This window comes from Odocoileus virginianus, chromosome 5, assembly GCF_023699985.2.
Source record: "Odocoileus virginianus isolate 20LAN1187 ecotype Illinois chromosome 5, Ovbor_1.2, whole genome shotgun sequence".
Lineage (NCBI taxonomy): Eukaryota > Metazoa > Chordata > Mammalia > Artiodactyla > Cervidae > Odocoileus > Odocoileus virginianus.
Window position 1 is genome coordinate 37,543,344 of NC_069678.1, and position 18,217 is coordinate 37,561,560.

The 18,217-nt window shown below is 38.4% G+C and overlaps 1 pseudogene; it reads left to right on the forward strand.

The window, feature by feature from the left end:
* The first annotated feature begins 6,499 nt into the window (after nt 1-6,499).
* On the forward strand, nt 6,500-16,704 carry LOC139035195 (guanylate-binding protein 6-like; annotated as a pseudogene).
* The last annotated feature ends 1,513 nt before the right edge of the window (nt 16,705-18,217 follow it).

An 18,217-nucleotide genomic window follows, 5' to 3' on the forward strand; every position in this document is an offset into this window, starting at 1 on the left:
AAATTAAGATCTTCTCTTAGTTATTTGCGGCGAGGGTAGGAGCAGGAGGCATTTTCTCCATTCATGACCTCAAGTTTCCTCACTTGCATATGCATTAAGAGAGACTCATTATTGGTTCTCAACCAGGGCTCCACACTAGATTCACTGCCCACATTTTTTTTTTTTTTTTTTGAGTGAAAATCATACTTGATTCAGGCAGTTCTGGTTGCCTTTATTTATTGAATAAGGAAAAAATGAGACCTCAAAACAAATGGGCAGCCTAAACATGGCAGCCACAATTTTACCCCCATTCACACCTCAAAAGTTGGGAAAAAACCATGTTGTCTCCTGGCTTTGGCTATAAGTCATTGCTCTGGCCCAAGCTTGCCTCTGACACCCCAGGGAGAAGCTTCTTTCTGGGTAAAGTTTGAAAATGGTGAAGGACCAACTCAGCATTCCTGGAAAATAAGTAGTTCTTTCTTCTTCCTTAATGAAGTCTTGTGGTAGACATGTCTAAGTTATGCAGATCCAACTGAGGGTAGAGTTTGATCCTGAATCCTTTCTCATGGATATTGTTGAACAGATACATAGAAAGTATAGAAATTGATCTTACTAGTTTTCATTAACTTTTTAATTAAGATACAATTTTCATTGGCATATATTATATATCCTTTTCTTGATGTTGATGCACATTTTTATTTAAAAGAAACAAAAACCAAAATCAATTCTCAATGTCCCTGCACAGAGGATGATTCTTAAACTTTGTTGCCGAAAGAATTTTGATGACTTCTAAAGGAGAGAGAAGGCAATGGCAACCCACTCCGGTACTCTTGCCTGGAAAATCCCATGGACAGAGGAGCCTGGTAGGCTGCAGTCCATGGGGTCGCTGAGAGCTGGATATGGCTGAGCAACTTCACTCTCAATTTTCACTTTCCACTTTCCTGCATTGGAGAAGGAAATGGCAACCCACTCCAGTGTTCTTGCCTGGAGAATCCCAGGGACAGGGGAGCCCCCTGGGCTGCCGTCTGTGGGGTCGCACAGAGTCGGACACGACTGAAGTGACTTAGCAGCAGCAAAGAAGGAGAAGAACCAAATTCTGTTTCCTTTTTTCTAACCTTAGACTGTTTCAGTCCCTTAAATAGCATAAATGGTTCTATAGATACTGCATTTCATTGAACTATCATATGTCAAACCAGAATTGTCTGTTTTAAAACTCAGATTTTGAGGAATGCTTGCTATCCTCATCACTAGTTCTAAAACTAATCAACAACTGAGACCAAGAGACAAAAGATGTATGAAACCTCTGCCTTAACATTTTCTGTTAGGATGACCTAGTCCCAGATCATCCCTCAGCCTTGGCTTCACTGATTAATTTTCTCTTAGCACGTGCCTTAGGTCTGGGGAGAAGATGGTCAATGAGGTGATGAATTTGCTTCTCAGTAATGATGACCTAACAGAAGCAGAAGATATTAAGAAGAATACACAGAAGAACTGTACAAAATAGATCTTCATGACCCAGATAATCACAATGGTGTGATCATTCACCTAGAGCCAGACATCCTGGAATGTGAAGTGAAGCGGGCCTTAGAAAGCATCACTACAAACAAAGCTAGTGGAGGTGATGGAATTCCAGTTGAGCTATTTCAAATCCTGAAAGATGATGCTGTGAAAGTGCTGCACTCAATATGCCAGCAAATTTGGAAAACTCAACAGTGGCCACAAGACTGGAAGAGGTCAGTTTTCATTCCAATCCCAAAGAAAAGCAATGCCAAAGAATGCTCAAACTACTGCACAATTGCACTCTTCTCACATGCTAGTAAAGTAATGCTTAAAATTCTCCAAGTCAGGCTTCAGTAATACGTGAACCGTGAACTTCCAGATGTTCCAGCTGGTTTTAGAAAAGGCAGAGGAACCAGAGATCAAATTGCCAACATCTGCTGGATCATTGAAAAAGCAAGAGAGTTCCAGAAAAACATCTATTTCTGCTTTGTTGACTATGCCAAAGCCTTTGACTGTGTGGATTACAATAAACTGTGGAAAATTCTGAAAGAAAAGGGAATACCAGACCTCCTGACCTGCCCCTTGAGAAATCTGTATGCAGGTCAGGAAGCAACAGTTAGAACTGCACATGGAACAACAGATTGGTTCCAAATACAAAAAGGAGTACGTCAACGCTCTATATTGTCACCCTGCTTATTTAACTTCTATGCAGAGTACAGCATGAGAAACACTGGGGGATGAAGCACAAGCTGGAATCAAGATTGCCAGGAGAAATACCAATAACCTCAATATGCAGATGACACCACCCTTATGGAAGAAAGTGAAGAAGAACTAAAGAACCTCTTGATGGAAGTGAAAGAGGAGAGTGAAAAAATTAGCTTAAAGCTCAACATTCAGAAAACTGAATCATGGCATCTGGTCCCATCACCTCATGGGAAATAGATGGAGAAACAGTGGAAACAGTGGCTGACTTTATTTTTCTGGGCCCCAAAATCACTGCAGATGGTGATTGCAGCCATGAAATTAAAAGATGCTTACTCCTTGGAAGAAACGCTATGACCAACCTAGACAGCATATTAAAAAGCAGAGACATTACTTTGTCAACAAAGGTCCGTCTAGTCAAGGCTATGGTTTTTCCAGTGGTCAAGTATGGATGTGAGAGTTGGACTATAAAGAAAGCTGATTGCCGAGGAATTGATGCTTTTGAACTGTGGTGTTGGAGAAGACTCTTGAGAGTCCCTTGAACTGCAAGGAAATCCAACCAGTCCATCCTAAAGGAGATCAGCCCTGGGTGTTCACTGGAAGGACTCATGTTGAAGCTGAAACTCCAATACTTTGGCCACCTCATGCGAGGAGCTGACTCATTTGAAAAGATCCTGATTCTAGGAAAGATTGAGGGCAGGAGGAGAAGGGGGTGACAGTGTATGAGATGGTTGGATGGCATCACCGACTCAATGGACATGGGTTTGGGTGGACTCTGGGAGTTGGTGATAGACAGGGAGGCCTGGGGTGCTGCGGTTCATGGGGTCACAAAGAATCGTACACGATAGAGTGCCTGAACTGAACTGAATGATGGCCGCTCTTCCTCTCCCTTCCTTCCACCTCCTCAGCTTTAGTAGAGTTGCTTTATTTCATCACAGGATGTGGCTGCCCTGTGCCAATGAAAACATCCAATCTGAGATCCTCACAGCATTGGGGGTACTTTAGCCCTTGTAGATATTCATTTTAAGTGAGGAACAAAAAATAGATGAATTTTTCTTTGTAGAACTTACCCTATGCACACTGTGTCAAGAACATAGCTAGAAAGAATGACTAAACTCAGAGACTGCTAAAGAGCATCCTAGATCTGAAGACTATTTGCACATAGGCACCAGGTAATGATTATGTCTGTTAGTATTGGATTGGTGGTTAGGGACACCCCATAAAGAACTGCTGTGTTTCCTTTTGGTAGCTCATTTTTAAATTTTGTTTGTTTCTTTTCTCCCAGTTTCCTTGAAATATAATTAAGGAATAGAGTTTCCACCAGGACCAGAATGTAGGCTGTTGAGTGGGTTGGCCTCAAAAACTGTTAAGGCCTTGATGGATGTTTAAAGGGAAAGGGTCAAGTATTTATGGTTACCAAGGTTTGTTTTAGTGAAGATTTTCTTTTTTTGTCAGTCTTTTGTTTGGACATCAGGCATGTCTCTAGTCCTGTGATAGTCAGGGATAATGTCAGCATTAAGAGCTTGGAATAACTCACATATTCTCAGGGGCCTTCTATGTACATTTTCTTCATGGCAGAAGCACCAGTGGAATAAATAAAGATCTCATATGGCCAAATATAAAAGCTAGTATTAACAATAACAACATTTTATAGCTCTACATTTTGCTTTCAACTATATTTGAGATTAATTCATTAAAAAAATTAGCCAAAAAGCTAGTATTATTTTAGTTTTGATACATAATCCAGATTTTCTCCTATATGATTTAATAGACTAATACTTTAAAAGAACACAATAATTAGTTTATGTTTTGGACACACAAGTATAAAGATGTTATTTTGTGACATCAACAATGGAAAAGAATGGGAACAGAACTGTAAAGGAGCAGAGTTTGTCTATATTATTCAGTTAATTGATGCTTTTGAACTGTGGTGTTGGAGAAGACTCTTGAGAGTCCCTGGGACTGCAAGGATATCCAACTAGTCCATTCTAAAGGAAATCAGTCCTGAATAGTCATTAGAAGGATTGATGCTGATGCTGAAACTCCAATACTTTGGCCCCTGATAAGATGAGCCAATTCTTTAGGAAAGACCTTGATGCTGGGAAAGATTGAAGGCAGGAGGAAAAGGGGATGACAGAAGATGAGATGGTTGGATGACATCACTGACTCAATGGACATAAGTTTGAGCAAGCCCCAGGATATGGTGAAGGACAGGGAAGCCTGGCATGCTGCAGTCCATGGGGTCACAAATAGTTGGACATGACTGAACAATATCAGCAATCTTTGTCAGTTGTTTTGTTTGCAATTATTTTCTCCCTTTCTGAGGGTTGTCTTTTCATCTTGTTTGTTGTTTCTTTTGCTATGCAAAAGCTTTTAAGTTTAATTAAGTGCCATTTGTTTATTTTTGTTTTTATTTCCATTACTGTAGGAGATGGGTCAACAAGGATCTTGCTCTGATGTATGTCTAAGAGTGCACTGCCTATATTTTCCTCCAAGAGCTTTATAGTTTCTGGCCTTACACTTAAATCTTTAATGTACTTTGAGTTTATTCTAGTGTATGGTTTTAGGAAGTGTCCTAATTTCATTCTTTTACATGTAGCTGTCCAGTTTTCCAAGTACCACTTATTGAAGAAACTGTCTTTTCTCCATTGTATATTCTTGCCTCCCTTGTCAAAAATAAGGTGTCCATAGGTGCATGGGTTTATCTCTAGTCTTTCTATCTTGTTCCATTGATCTATATTTCTGCTGTTGTGCCAGTGCCATACTGTCTTGATGACTGTAGCTTTGTAGTATAGTCTGAAGTCAGGAAAGTTGTTTCCTCCAGGTCTGTTTTTCTTTCTCAAGATTGCTTTGGCTATTCAGGGTCTTTTGTGTTTCCATACAAAAACTATTAATTTTTTGTTCTAGTTCTGTTCTTTAAAAAGCCATTGTTAGTATGATAGGGATTGCATTGAACTGATAGTTTACTTGGGGTAATATAGTCACTTTCACAATATTGATTCTTTGAATCCAAAAACATGGTATATCTCTCCATCTCTTTGGGTCATCTTTGATTTCTTTCAGCAGTAACTTACAGTTCTGTACATAGGTCTTTTGCTTCTTTAGGTAGGTTTATCCCTAGGTCTGTATTTATTTTTTGAAGACATATATCAAACAGTGATATAGTCTTATTGAAATAATTTATGTGTAAATGCCATTTCTTCTTACTGTAATTGATTATTTTTAAAAATTGAGGTTTAGGGAAATAAACTAATGAATACATTTTTTCCCCTCAAAAATCCATATAGATTTTTCTAAACAGAAGTCATAGTTTTCACATTTGCACTAGGGAACAGCTTTATACTCTTTATAGTACAATTTTTTTCTGGATTATGCTATTATTTAGATAATGTTATAATTTATACAAATTAGCCTGATATTTAAGATCCTTTCAGGCTGTACTGGAGCTAAGCTTCACTTCTCCACTCACCCTCTGCTTCAGTCAAATGAAATAGCTCTATTTTCATTAAAAGACCCTATATTCTCCCATCTCCAAGTTTGCTTCTTTGGATCTTTCTCTTTATGGGATCATCTTCATTCCTTCAAATCCACATTCTACCAATTCCTTAGTATTTAGCTCAAGACTTTGAGGAAGCTTTCAAATCAAACAATCGTTCTCCAACATTTGTAGCTTTGTTATTCTTTGGTAAACTTCTAATTTTTAATTTAATGTTATAGATATACAGGCTCCACTGTCTATATACTTTACTAAGATGTTAGTTGTTTGTAGACACTATCATGTCATCATTGTTGCATTTATTGTTATGGATGCTTGATACTGTTTAGAAATAGTAATCTTGACAGGAACAATTACATTTTTAATTATGCTTTTTTACATCTATGAATAGTGGGAAACATAGATTAGCTTCCTATAAGTATTTATTGATAGGATATAATTTAAATCCCCAGTTATGCCAACTATAGCTATTTTATATGGCCTATGATTAATAAACATATATAGAAGGAATAAGCGCTAACACATCAATGAATACAAAATTGCACACCAGTACTCTACTAGTTTTTTATATACATGTTATTTTATTTTCTCTAAATGAGGAAAAAGTAAGTGAAGATTAAGTGAAGATTAAGAATCCTTTTTATATATGAAAAGAATTGCAATCACAAGAAATGTCTTTGTAATTGTCAAAGCTAACATATATCTGTCTTCAAACAATTTCTTTGCATGGTATGTTAACTGAAGTAATAAATGAAAATGTTACAGGATAAGTGTAAGAATGACTTTCTAATTTAGGAGTAGACTCCTAAATCTCTTGTTCTATATGCTTTAAGGGTGACTCCAAGAATGATTCATGGATCTTTGTCCTTGCAGTTCTTCTGAGCAGCATCTTTGTCTATAACAGCATGAGCGCCATCAACTTGGAGCAGCTGCAGTATCCTGGAGCAGCTATAGTACCCCTGGAACACCTGCAGTATCCATCCAGGAACTGAACCAACATGTTTCATGAATTATGGGAATGGAGATAGTGTCATTTTCTCCTTTCCTGTCCTTTGGCTGTCTTTGGTGGAGCAAAAGGGACCCAGGGTCAAAGAGAGTGATTATACTTTTTAATTAGAGAAATGTAGGAATTGTGGGTAAGGGGTTGCTTTTCCTTAACTAAGTCCTAGCTCTGTGACAGAGCTCACAGAACTCCTCAGGGCCAAGTCTTCTCCAAGACCTGATGGAGTAGAAGATTCCACAGAGTTTGTGAGTTTCTTTCCAGACTTTATCTGGACTGTAGAGGATTTTGCCCTGGAGCTAAAGTTAAAGGGTCGCCCTATCACAGAAGACCAGTATCTGGAGAATGCCTTGAAGCTGATTCCAGGTATCAGAGCATGACTCGGGTAGTGGATGGTTGAATAGAGGGTGGGATCTACTAAATTACTGTCCAGCATCTCTGGGGTTGCATTTGTATTTGAGACTAGATCAAAGTTTGTAGAAATCATGGGTGGAAAGTGGGTTGCAAAGCTCTAGGGACTAGAGTTGAAGTTCTCCGAAGAAAAGTAAAGTGTAAAGGGAAATTATACAAAACCAATTTGTTTTCAACTCAGTCTGTGACTTACCACCCTGATTATAATGGGTGATAAAATCTTTTGAAAACCAGATCCTTGTTTTCCCTTTTTTGGCTTCTGCTTTTCTCCATTGAGGAAACCAAAGGACCTTGTTTCATGACTTGTTAGATATGAAATTACAGTCAAAAGTCTATCTAGTAAAAAAAATTCACACTGATATTATTCTTCTCAAATAACAATATATTTTTAAAAAAAATTTGTATAATTATATTACTCTGAAATGACTTTATAGTCTAAATAAACCTGAAAAAGTGTCTTTTCAATCTATGTGCTGTGCTTCATCACTCAGTCATATCTGACTCTTTGTGACCCCGTGGAAAGCTCCTCTGTCCATGGGAGTTCTCTAGGCAAGAATACTGAGTGGGTTGCCATGCCCTCCTCCATGGGAACTTCCTGACCCAGGGATCAAACCCTGGTCTCCTGCATTGCAGGTGGATTCTTTACCATCTGAGTCACCAGGGAAGCCCATTCAATCTATACCTTTTCACTATTGCTTATAAATATCAGAACTGTCATTTTACTTTGAATATCATAGCTTTTTCTTAATTCTTACATATTCATTCTATAACTTCAAAATAGTAAATTACTTTAACAGGTTATATTTACAAGACTGAATATCTGTTGAAACAAGGGAGAGATATACTTTCTGACTTATTCATTCTTGCTCCCATGTTTCTATTTATGCTTTCTTAAAACATTTATTGAGAAATTGATAAGACAGAAAAGGATCACTGTTAAGTCAAAGATGATCCCTTACCTCAAAGAGTTTAGAGATTAATGGTGGAATTTTAAAATTACATTTTAGCTGCTTATATCCCTCGGAGGTTTTTGTGAAAAGTTAGCTAACTCTGTAACAATTAGTTTTAAGCATCAAAATAGTTTTCCTTAAATGATCAGGTGTCATTCCTAATATTGTCCATTATCGCTTGTTTGTGACTCTTATTTTTGATCCTACAGCTCAATTTCTACATGAGATTGAGTAGCCAAAAAGTTACATTTGGTCTTCATTCTTCTAGCCATAAGTGCAATAAACATCTAATTGGCAACTACTCTACTGTGTGCAGGTCTGGGGATATCAGTCATAAGTTTCTTTTACTGTATCGCATGTCTCCCCAAATTTCTTTCCAGAGTTTTATCTTTGGTGTAAGTTTGATGTGCAAAGAAGTCCTGAATTATAAACATAGGAGTTGTAAATAGAGAAGACAACAAAAACATATAAATCCCTATCACAAATGCTGTTACCTCCCTTGTCCCAAGAATATTCCCACTCTAATCTCTGTTTATGTCCTTTAGGCAAGAATATTAAAGCCTAAATATCCAATCTATGCAGAGAGCGCATCAAGGGTTTTTTTTCCAGCATGGCAGTGTTTTGTTTTTGACCAGCCTACAAATGACAAAGAACTCTTATCCAATATTGAGACTGTGTCTGAAGACCAACTGAATCCTAAATTCCTGGAATAAACAAGCAATTTCTGTTCTTATATCTTCACCAGTGTAAAGACCAAGGCACTTAGAGAGGGAATCACAGTCACTGGGAATTGTTGAGTCTCCTTTTTCCATTTCTGTGGGGCCTAATACATGTTGAATATTTCAAATAATGCATTTTTCAGTATTTTTATTCTATATGGAATTCTGGGTTTATAGATATTCATACTCCATTATATATTATATAACATTATAAAATATATATTATATACATTAATATATAATATTGCATTTTATTATATATTATATATAAATAATATAAATATATATAAACCACTTCTAGGGCTTTACAATTTTCTCTCCAAAACTGAAAACTTTCTCACTATTATCTGTGGCTTCCATTTATCTTAAAAATTCCTCCACTGAGAATAAAATCACCATCTGGGTATAAAAACAGAATATACTATTTTCTCAAGAGAAGTCCTTACAATAAATGTTTTTTGCAAGGGGAATTCAAAAAATATTTGGAGCGTTTAGAGTGGTCCAAAAAATTTAGCCTGCAAATCCCTCAAAGTCCACTCAAAGCTTCAAAATTAGACATAAATATAATCTGATATATACTGCCACATCTGAATACCTCTGAAATCTATTTTTCTTTTAAATTTTTAAGGAGAAACTATATTTTCCCAATATTCCCTAGCATGTTAAGTGAAAGCAGACTATTTTTTAGACATGTTGTCTGGAAAACCATAACAATGAGTTAGTAGGAAAATGAAGGTGATGACAGTAAAAGGAGGTAGGTGTGTGTGCATGTGTCCATGCATGTGTGTGTGACTTAAGAAATGTAGTCTTAGAATCTTGGAGCCTATTGACTAATAACTTGATATTTATTCTGGCTTATTTAGGACTGAGGACTCTGGTTGTGATGTATGTGGATACAGTCATTAGTGGAGCTGTACCTTGTTTGGAGAATGCAGTGACAACTCCGGCCCAGCTAGAGAACTTAGCAGCTGTGCAGAAGGCAGCTGACCACTATGGCGAGCAGATGGCCCAGTGACTAAACCTCCCCACAGAGAATGCTCCAGGAGCTGCTGGGGGTGCATGCAGCCTGTGAGAGGGAATCCATTACAGTTTTCATGGAGTGCTCCTTCCAGGACAAAAATCAGGAATTCCAGAAGAGGCATGTGGTATTTTTTCTTAGTAGTTACTGTCTGTCCCCTCCCCTTAAAGAATGAAGCCTAGAGCCCTTATTGACCCCATGGCACATCTCTCACTCAAGGATGAAGTAGTCTATGTCTCATCAGGGATGGAGTTTCAAATGACTATGTTTCCTCCTTTTTTCTGCAAAATCTCAGGAAGTTTATTTGGAAATGTTTCTGATTCTCTAATGCAAAATCAGTGTAGATATCCTCCTGAAATATATACTTTTATGCATTCCAAGCCTATGCAAAAGTCATTTTTAAGGTGGCTTCTTTTTCTGTGGACAAAAACCCACAGCCAGGAGCCAAAATTTCTCTTTTCAGATCCTCATTTCAGGCCATTTTCAACATAGGTTGCTCTTTTTTGTATCACTGAAGATAGGATCACTGAATATTGCAACTGCAGTGAATCATAGAGACTGGATAATTCAACGCCACCATTTCAGATGAAGAACCTGAAGGGACACTAAGAAACTTTCCCATGGTCTTACATAGAGTTTTCAGGGTTGGAAGCAGATCAATTCTTGTGAATGTTATTTTATTCCACACCTACCAACAGAATGCTTTTCTCATGAGAACCAATCCTTCTACCAGATTCCTTGGAAATTTATCACTTCTGTTCTTTGCTTCTGGTGACATCTCTGTACCTTTCTCTTGCAGAGAATCATAAAGAATTATAAGGAGAATTTCCTGCTACAGAATTAAAAGACATCTGCTATATACTGCCCAGGTAAACTTGATGAGGTTTCCAAGGACCTAATGGAAAACCTTTCATCAGGAACTTTCTTTGTTCCTGGAGGTCATGAACTCTATAGGAAAGCAAAGGAAATGCTTGAAAAGGGCTATTGCCAAGTGCCCAGGAAAGGAGTGAAGTTGAGCAATAAGGGAAGCATTGGGAGCCTACAGAATAGAATCCAGGGTGATTTCCTGAAAATTTGAGAGCATAGCATCAGGTGTGGATAATGAGAGAGCATAGGGATGTCATGACGGCTTTAGTTTCCATACACGCCCTTTATTCCTGAGGAGAGTAGAAAAGTTCCTTCCCAAAACATGAGAGCATATTTCTGAAATCCTGAGAGACAGAACATACATTATTTATTTCTTCATCCAACAGTGTGACATCTAATGTACTAATTGCCTAAATTTACAAGTCAGAGTCTATGTACTTAACACTGAACAACAATGAGAGAGGAAGTGAAATATATAGACAGTTGAATATAAAGTTATAATACTCATGAACCTTTGAAAATGCACTACATAAGTGGAAGGAATACACACAATAATGAGCAATAATGATAGGGCTTCCCTCATGGCTCAGTGGTAAAGGGTCCACCTGCCAATGCAGGAGACACAGGTTTTATCCTCGATCTGGGAAGATCTCACATGCTGTGGAGCAACTAAGCTTGTGTGCCAGTTACTGAGCCTGTGCCCTAGAGTACGGGAGTCATAATTACTGAAGCCCATGCACCTTAGAGCCTGTGCTATACAACAAGGGAAGAAACTGCACTGAGAAGCCTGTGCACCATAATTAGAGAATGGCCACCACTCACCACAACTAGAGAAAAGCCTAGGCAGCAATGAAAACCCAGCACAGCCATAAATAAATAAATAATTTTTAAAAGTAAGAGTGATCATAATAATCCAAGTAATGAATATTGAGCTGTTATTGCCTGTAGCCATAATGTTAAGTTTTTCCTTTATACTCTTTAATTTAATCCTTTTAATAGCATTAAGCAGCATTTATACTTATTGTCAATATTTTAAAGGTCTAACCTGAGAGGCTTAGCATATTAAACTACCTTGTCTAAAGTTATAGGAAGCAAGTAGCAGAGCAAGTTAGAGGCAGTATTTCACATTGGGAAGGTAAATATGCAAAAGGGCAAAATGGTTTTCTGAGGAGGCCTTACAAATACCTGAGCAAATAAGAGAAGTGAAAGGCAAAGGAGAAGAGAAAAGATATACCCATTTGAATGCAGAGTTCCAAAGAATAGCAAGGAGAGACAAGACAGCCTTCCTCAGCAATCAATGCAAAGAAATAGAGGAAAACAATACAATGGGAAAGACTAGAGATTTCATCAAGAAAATTAGAGACAACAAAGGAATATTTCATGCAAAGATGGGCAGAATACAGGACAGAAATGGTATGGACCTAACAGAAGCAGAAGATACTAAGAAGAGGTGGCAAGAATATACAGAAGAACTGTACAAAAAAGATCTTCATGACCCAGATAACCACATGGTGTGATCACTCACCTAGAGCCAGACATCCTGGAATGTGAAGTCAAGTGGGCATCATTATGATCAAAGCTAGTGGAGGTGATGGAATTCCAGTTGAGCTACTTCAAGTCCTAAAAGATGATGCTGTGAAAGTGCTGTACTCAATATGCCAGCAAATTTGGAAAACTCAGCAGTGTCCACAAGACTAGAAAAGGTCAGTTTTCATTCCAATCCCAAAACAAGGCAATGCCAAAAGATGTTCAACTTCAGCACAGTTGCACTCATCTCACATGCTAGCAAAGTAACACTCAAAATTCTCCAAGCTAGGCTTCAGCAATACGTGTACCAAGAACTTCCAGATGTTCAAGCTGGATTTAGAAAAGACCAAGGAACCAGAGTTCAAACTGCCAACATCTGCTGGATCATAGAAAAAGGAAGAGAATTCCAGAAAGAAAAACATGTAGTTTGGCTTCACTGACTATGCTAAAGCCCTTGACTGTATGGATTACAACAAACTTTGGAAAATTCTTCAAGAAATGGGAATATGAGACCACCTTACTTGCCTCCTGTAAAATCTGTATGCAGGTCAAGAAGCAACAGCTTGAACCGGACATGGAACAACAGGCTGGTTCTAAATTGGGAAAGGAGTATGTCAAGGCTATATATTGGCACCCTGCTTATTTAACTTCTATGCAGAGTACATCATGAGAAATGCGGGCTGGATGAAGCACAAGCTGGAATCAAGATTGCTGGGAGAAATATCAATAACCTCAGATATGCGCACGACACCACCCTTATGGCAGAAAGTAAAGAAGAACTAAAGAGCCTCTTGATGAAAGTGAAAGAAGAGAGTGAAAAAGTTGGCTTAAAATTCAACTTTCAAAAAACTAAGATCATGGCATCTTGTCCCATCTCTCCATGGCAAATAGATGGGGAAACAATGAAAACAGTGGCAGACTTATTTTCTTGGGCTCCAAAATCACTGCAGATGGTGATTGCAGCCATGAAATTAAAAGACACTTTCTCCTTTGGAGTAAAGCTATGAAAAACATAGAGATATTGCTTTGCCAACAAAAGTCTATGTAGTCAAAGCTATGTTTTTTCCAGTAGTCATGTATGGATGTGAGAGTTGGACCATAAAGAAAGCTGAGCACTGAAGAATTGATGCTTTTGAACTGTGGTGTTGGAGAAGACTCTTGAGAGTCCCTTGCACTACAAGGAGATCAAAGGAGTCAATCGTAAAGGAAATCAGTCCCGAATATTCATTGGAAGGACTGATGATGCTGAAGCTGAAGCTCCAATACTTTGGTCTCCTGGTGCAAAGAACTGATTCATTAGAAGAGATGCTGATGCTAGGAAAGATTGAGGGCAGGAGAAGAAGGGGAAGAAAGAGGACGAAATTGTTGGATGGTAACATCTACTCAATGGACATGAGTTTGAGCAAACTCTAGGATATGGTGAAGGACAGGGAAGCCTGGTGTGCCGCAGTCCATGGGGTCACAGAGTCAGACATGACTGAGTGACTGAGCAACAAACCAGAGATCTTGGGTTTGTAGAACTGAATATATTCTGAGTGGTTGGAACCAAGAGTGAGTGGAAGTAAGTAGCACTGGGAGAGAGACCAGAGAAAGGCAAATCACTCTAAGAATCTTAGACTTGTAAAGAACCATTGTAGAATTTTAAACTTAAAGAAAAATTATATGGAATGCTTGTTTTCCCAGCACTAATGTCTCCAATGGAAATCTAAGTTCTGTGCTCCTTCTTGGTTCCTCAGGCAAATGAGGCCCTCCAGAACTTTCTGGAGTCACAGTTTGCAATAGAGAGAATCATCCTGTTTGAAGATGAAGCCCTCAGTGATGGGGAGAAGGCTGTGGCAGGTACAGGATAGGGTTTCACTCAAAGGGGAATGGTTAGATTCTTGCAGTGCCCTCTGGCAGGTATGAGAGTACAATCCTGATACAAGGAGCTTCCTCTCTTAAAACAGCAAGGGGAGTGGTGGCTGGATGAGTTTAGACATCTGCCAGACTAGCTTTTCCCATCACATTCTGAAGTGTGCTCTTGGTGGTGTTGACACGGTGGGGCGAGGGTAGGGGGGTGGGGAAGTGTGTGGCAGAATTCAGAGAGTTCTCACCTCCCTTTCCAACTCTGTTTGTCTCTGAGGTAATGAGGGTAGAGATCAGTCCTTACCTTATTTTCCTTCCTCTCTAAAACCTTCCTAGGGTAGTGGACCGGGCTAGAAATGAGATAATTGAGAAGGAACAGGAGCTGCTAGTACAGAAACTGCAGGAGCAACATCAGCACATGGTGGCAAAAGAGAGGAGTCTCCAGGAAAATATAGCCCAGCTGACAAGAAGCTGAAGAGGGAAAGAGAAAACCTCGGAAAAGAGCAGAATATGATGCTAGAGCATAAGCTGAAGGTAAGTCAGGCTGTGGCCTTAGTGGTGCTTGATGGTCATTATCCTGGGTCCTCAGGAAGGCATGGGTGAAGTTTTCAGCAAGACCATGGAGGGAAGAACCATTGCCATTTACTGCTTGTGACTCATTAAAACCCTGAACTCTTTGAATCCTTCCAAAATCTTTGAATTTTACTCTATAAGTAGACTCTGGAGAGCTCAAGGTGAGTATGGCCCCTGTGCACCCTTGGAGAATACACTGAATAAGAAGGGTTTGAGAGATGGACATCTCTCAGTTAGCAGTTCAGGAGAGTTTTAAATGGTCCCACAAAGCTTGACTTAAAAGATATGCTAGCCATATATATTTAATATTAGCAGAAACTGGTTTTCTTTACCAAGATCGTTGCCAATTATAAGGAATCCTGCTATTACCCAAAGATCCTGAGGTAGATCTATGCTGACATGAAACTATTAGAAATGTCCAGACAGAAAAACATAGGCAAGTGACAGCTTCTAAACTTGCTGCATTATCTCCAGGTGTGGATAAATATACGTTATCTTATGGCATAGAGGGAATTCTCTCACTGTCCATTTGGACTTGTTATAACATATTTCTATAATTCGAGTAAATGTACCATCTTTAGTGCAATCAGATAAAGGCTACCTCTCAACTGGCATTATTTGGCTGGAGCATGTTATATGTACTCATGTCAGGTTTAGCCTCCTAGTAAAACTTTAATGGTGTGTGAATATTAGTAAGGCAGTAAATTATGCTTTCTCTCAAAGTTCAAGTCCAGGAGATATTGTTTGTTGCAAAACTTTCCTTTTATGATTGAGTAAAAGAGAACAAATTTAGGGGTAAAACAATGATAGTTTAACAAATTTCTTAATACAAACTGTCATCCTTGAAAAAATAGGGATTTTAAAAATGTTACTTCCTTCCTCAGTTTATTTTTAGATCTAAGATGCTCTGCTTAATGAAAGATTTAGAATGAAGTCCGAGGTGATAAATGCAGAGATATATCACTTGAAAGAAATGATTGAAAATGATAAAAATGAGAATATTCCATGGATTACACATGCCTTGAACAAAGTTGGTGATGACATCACTTCAATATTGAGTTCTCCAGCTAAATTTCTTTGGAATTTTGTGGGACATCAAGGTTTAGTATTTAAAAAGTAGCTCTCCTTTGAAAGAAATTATAGAATGTGGACATATTCTCTGGCTTATTTTTGGTGTGTATTGCTTTTCATTTCAATCAGCAAAGCTTTAAATATGAAAAGTGTCTACTAGAAAGTCTCAATGCCTGGCCCATGTTGGATAAAATAAATGAAAGGACACCTTGTTCACTTTAGGAAATACATGTGTGCAAATCATACAGCTGTACATACATACATATATGTATATACATACATACATACATATATGTGTATACATACATACATACAAGAGGTTCACTGAAGCATTACTTTAAAAAAATCATCTGGCTGTGTTGGGTCTTAGTTGCTACATGTGGGATCTTCATTGGTGCATTTTTGTTGCCAAGCACAGGCTTCTCTAGTTATGGCACAGCCTCAGGACACACAGGCTCTGCATAATTGTGGCACATGGGCTTAGTTGACTCAAGGCATATGGGATCTTAGTTCCCCAACCAGGGACTAAATGTGCATCTCCTGCATCAGAAGGCAGATTCTTAACCACTGGACCATCAGGGAAGTCCCAAGGCATCACTTTCAATTGCAAAAGACCTGATTATATGTAAATGTCCATCTATGTAAATTGGTAATATACATTTTTCATGTACATATACTGAAATATTATGTATTTGGTCAACAAATTAACAGTAGAGGTATGCATGAGTATGGAGCAATCTTGAAGATATGTCATAGAGTGAGAAAAATTTTGTATAATGTGTTCACTGCAAAAAATATAATTATTATATGAACTCATATATATGTAGATATACAACATCTCTGGGAAGATTCATTAGAAACTGGAGTCATTGTTTTCTTCTGGGGAGAACTACTTAGCATGACAAGTGAAAGGGACCCATGTTTTTCATTATATAGTCTGTCTTTTGAATTTTAAAAAGATGGTATTATAATTTCATTAATAAATTACAGAGAAAACATAAAGTATAAAACTAATAATGATACAAATAAACAGAATGTAAAGTTGACTATTAGATAATGAATTTGCTTATTATTTCTAGAAATGATATCAGCCTTCTCAACAGGTTGGATCAGAACACTAGAAAGCATTAAATTTGCATCCTAATCTTATTTTCATTTTGGCTTTAGTTTTTAATCCCTTATATTTATTTCAAAAATAAGGTATAAACGTTCTTCTTACCCTTTGATATCTCAGCTAGATTAGTCTTTACTTCCTATCTTTGAATTATACTTGTAAGATATTGAAAGAAAATTACTAAACCTTAGGCATATGCCCTGGTGAAAGGAATCCCATCATTCTTGAATGTTCAGTGGTGGCCTCTCTGCTGCAGGCAAGAGCAGGAATGATACACATTTTCAGAACTAGATGCCCTGATAACACTGGGGATAATACCCTAACACATGGAGGCCAGGTGCTGGCATTTAAACATCAGAAGTCAAGTACATACAATGATAGTGATGAGAATCATAGTTTGTCTTAGCTCAGGCTGCTGTTACAAATTACCACAGACTGGGCAGCTTAGACTACAAATGTTTATTTCTCCCTGTTCTGGAGGCTGCAAGTCCACAAGCATGTGTCCATATTGTTGGGTTCTTGGTAAGGGTCCTTTTCCAGCTTTATAGTTGGTGACATGTGTCATGTCATGCTAAGTCACTTCAGTCATGTCCAACTATTTGCAACACCGTGGACTGTAGCCCACCAGGCTCCTCTGTCCATAGGATTTTCCAGGCAAGAATATGGAGTGGGTTGCCATGCCCTCCTCCAGGGGATCTTCCTGATCCAGAGATCGAAACTATGTCTTCTGTAACTCCTGCATTGCAGGCAGATTCTTTACCGCTGAGCCACCAGGGAAGCCCACAGATGGTCACATTTGTCCTCAAATGGTAGGAAGAGAGAAGGGAGGGAGAGAGGGAGACGGGGAGAGGGACAGAATTCACATTTCTTTGTTATGAGGGTCCTCACCAGATTCATGAGCGATTCACCCTCATTCCCTAATTTCCTCCAAAAAGCCCCACTTCCAAATACCATCATATTGGGAAAACATTGTCAATTAGGGATTCATCCGATTAATTTTGGAAAGTACACACATTCATTCCGTAACATGATTGTAGTTACAGCCAGTTAGACTTGACTAGAGAAAATTATGAAGATGGTGAATCAAAAAGGACAACTGTAGAGTCAAAAGGGATGAGGAGAAAACAACCAAATGGAATCAAATAAGTTTATCAGGAGGCTGAGACACAGCCCTGATAAAAAGTCAACTTCCTATCCTGACCTGAGCCAATTTTAAACTAAGAACCTATCACCTTGAGGGAGGGTGCAGGATCCCAAGAGAAAGTACCCTATACTCTGGAACAAGGTTCAATGATAATGATTTTCCCAGTTCACCTCCTAAGGGATCTCTGGACATATACTTGGTACCTGTGTAGTGGGGCAGTGGGAATGTCACATTACAAGGATTCTCAGGATCAGGATCCAAGTTAGTGATACCTAGATACTGGAAAGATATCACAGTCTCC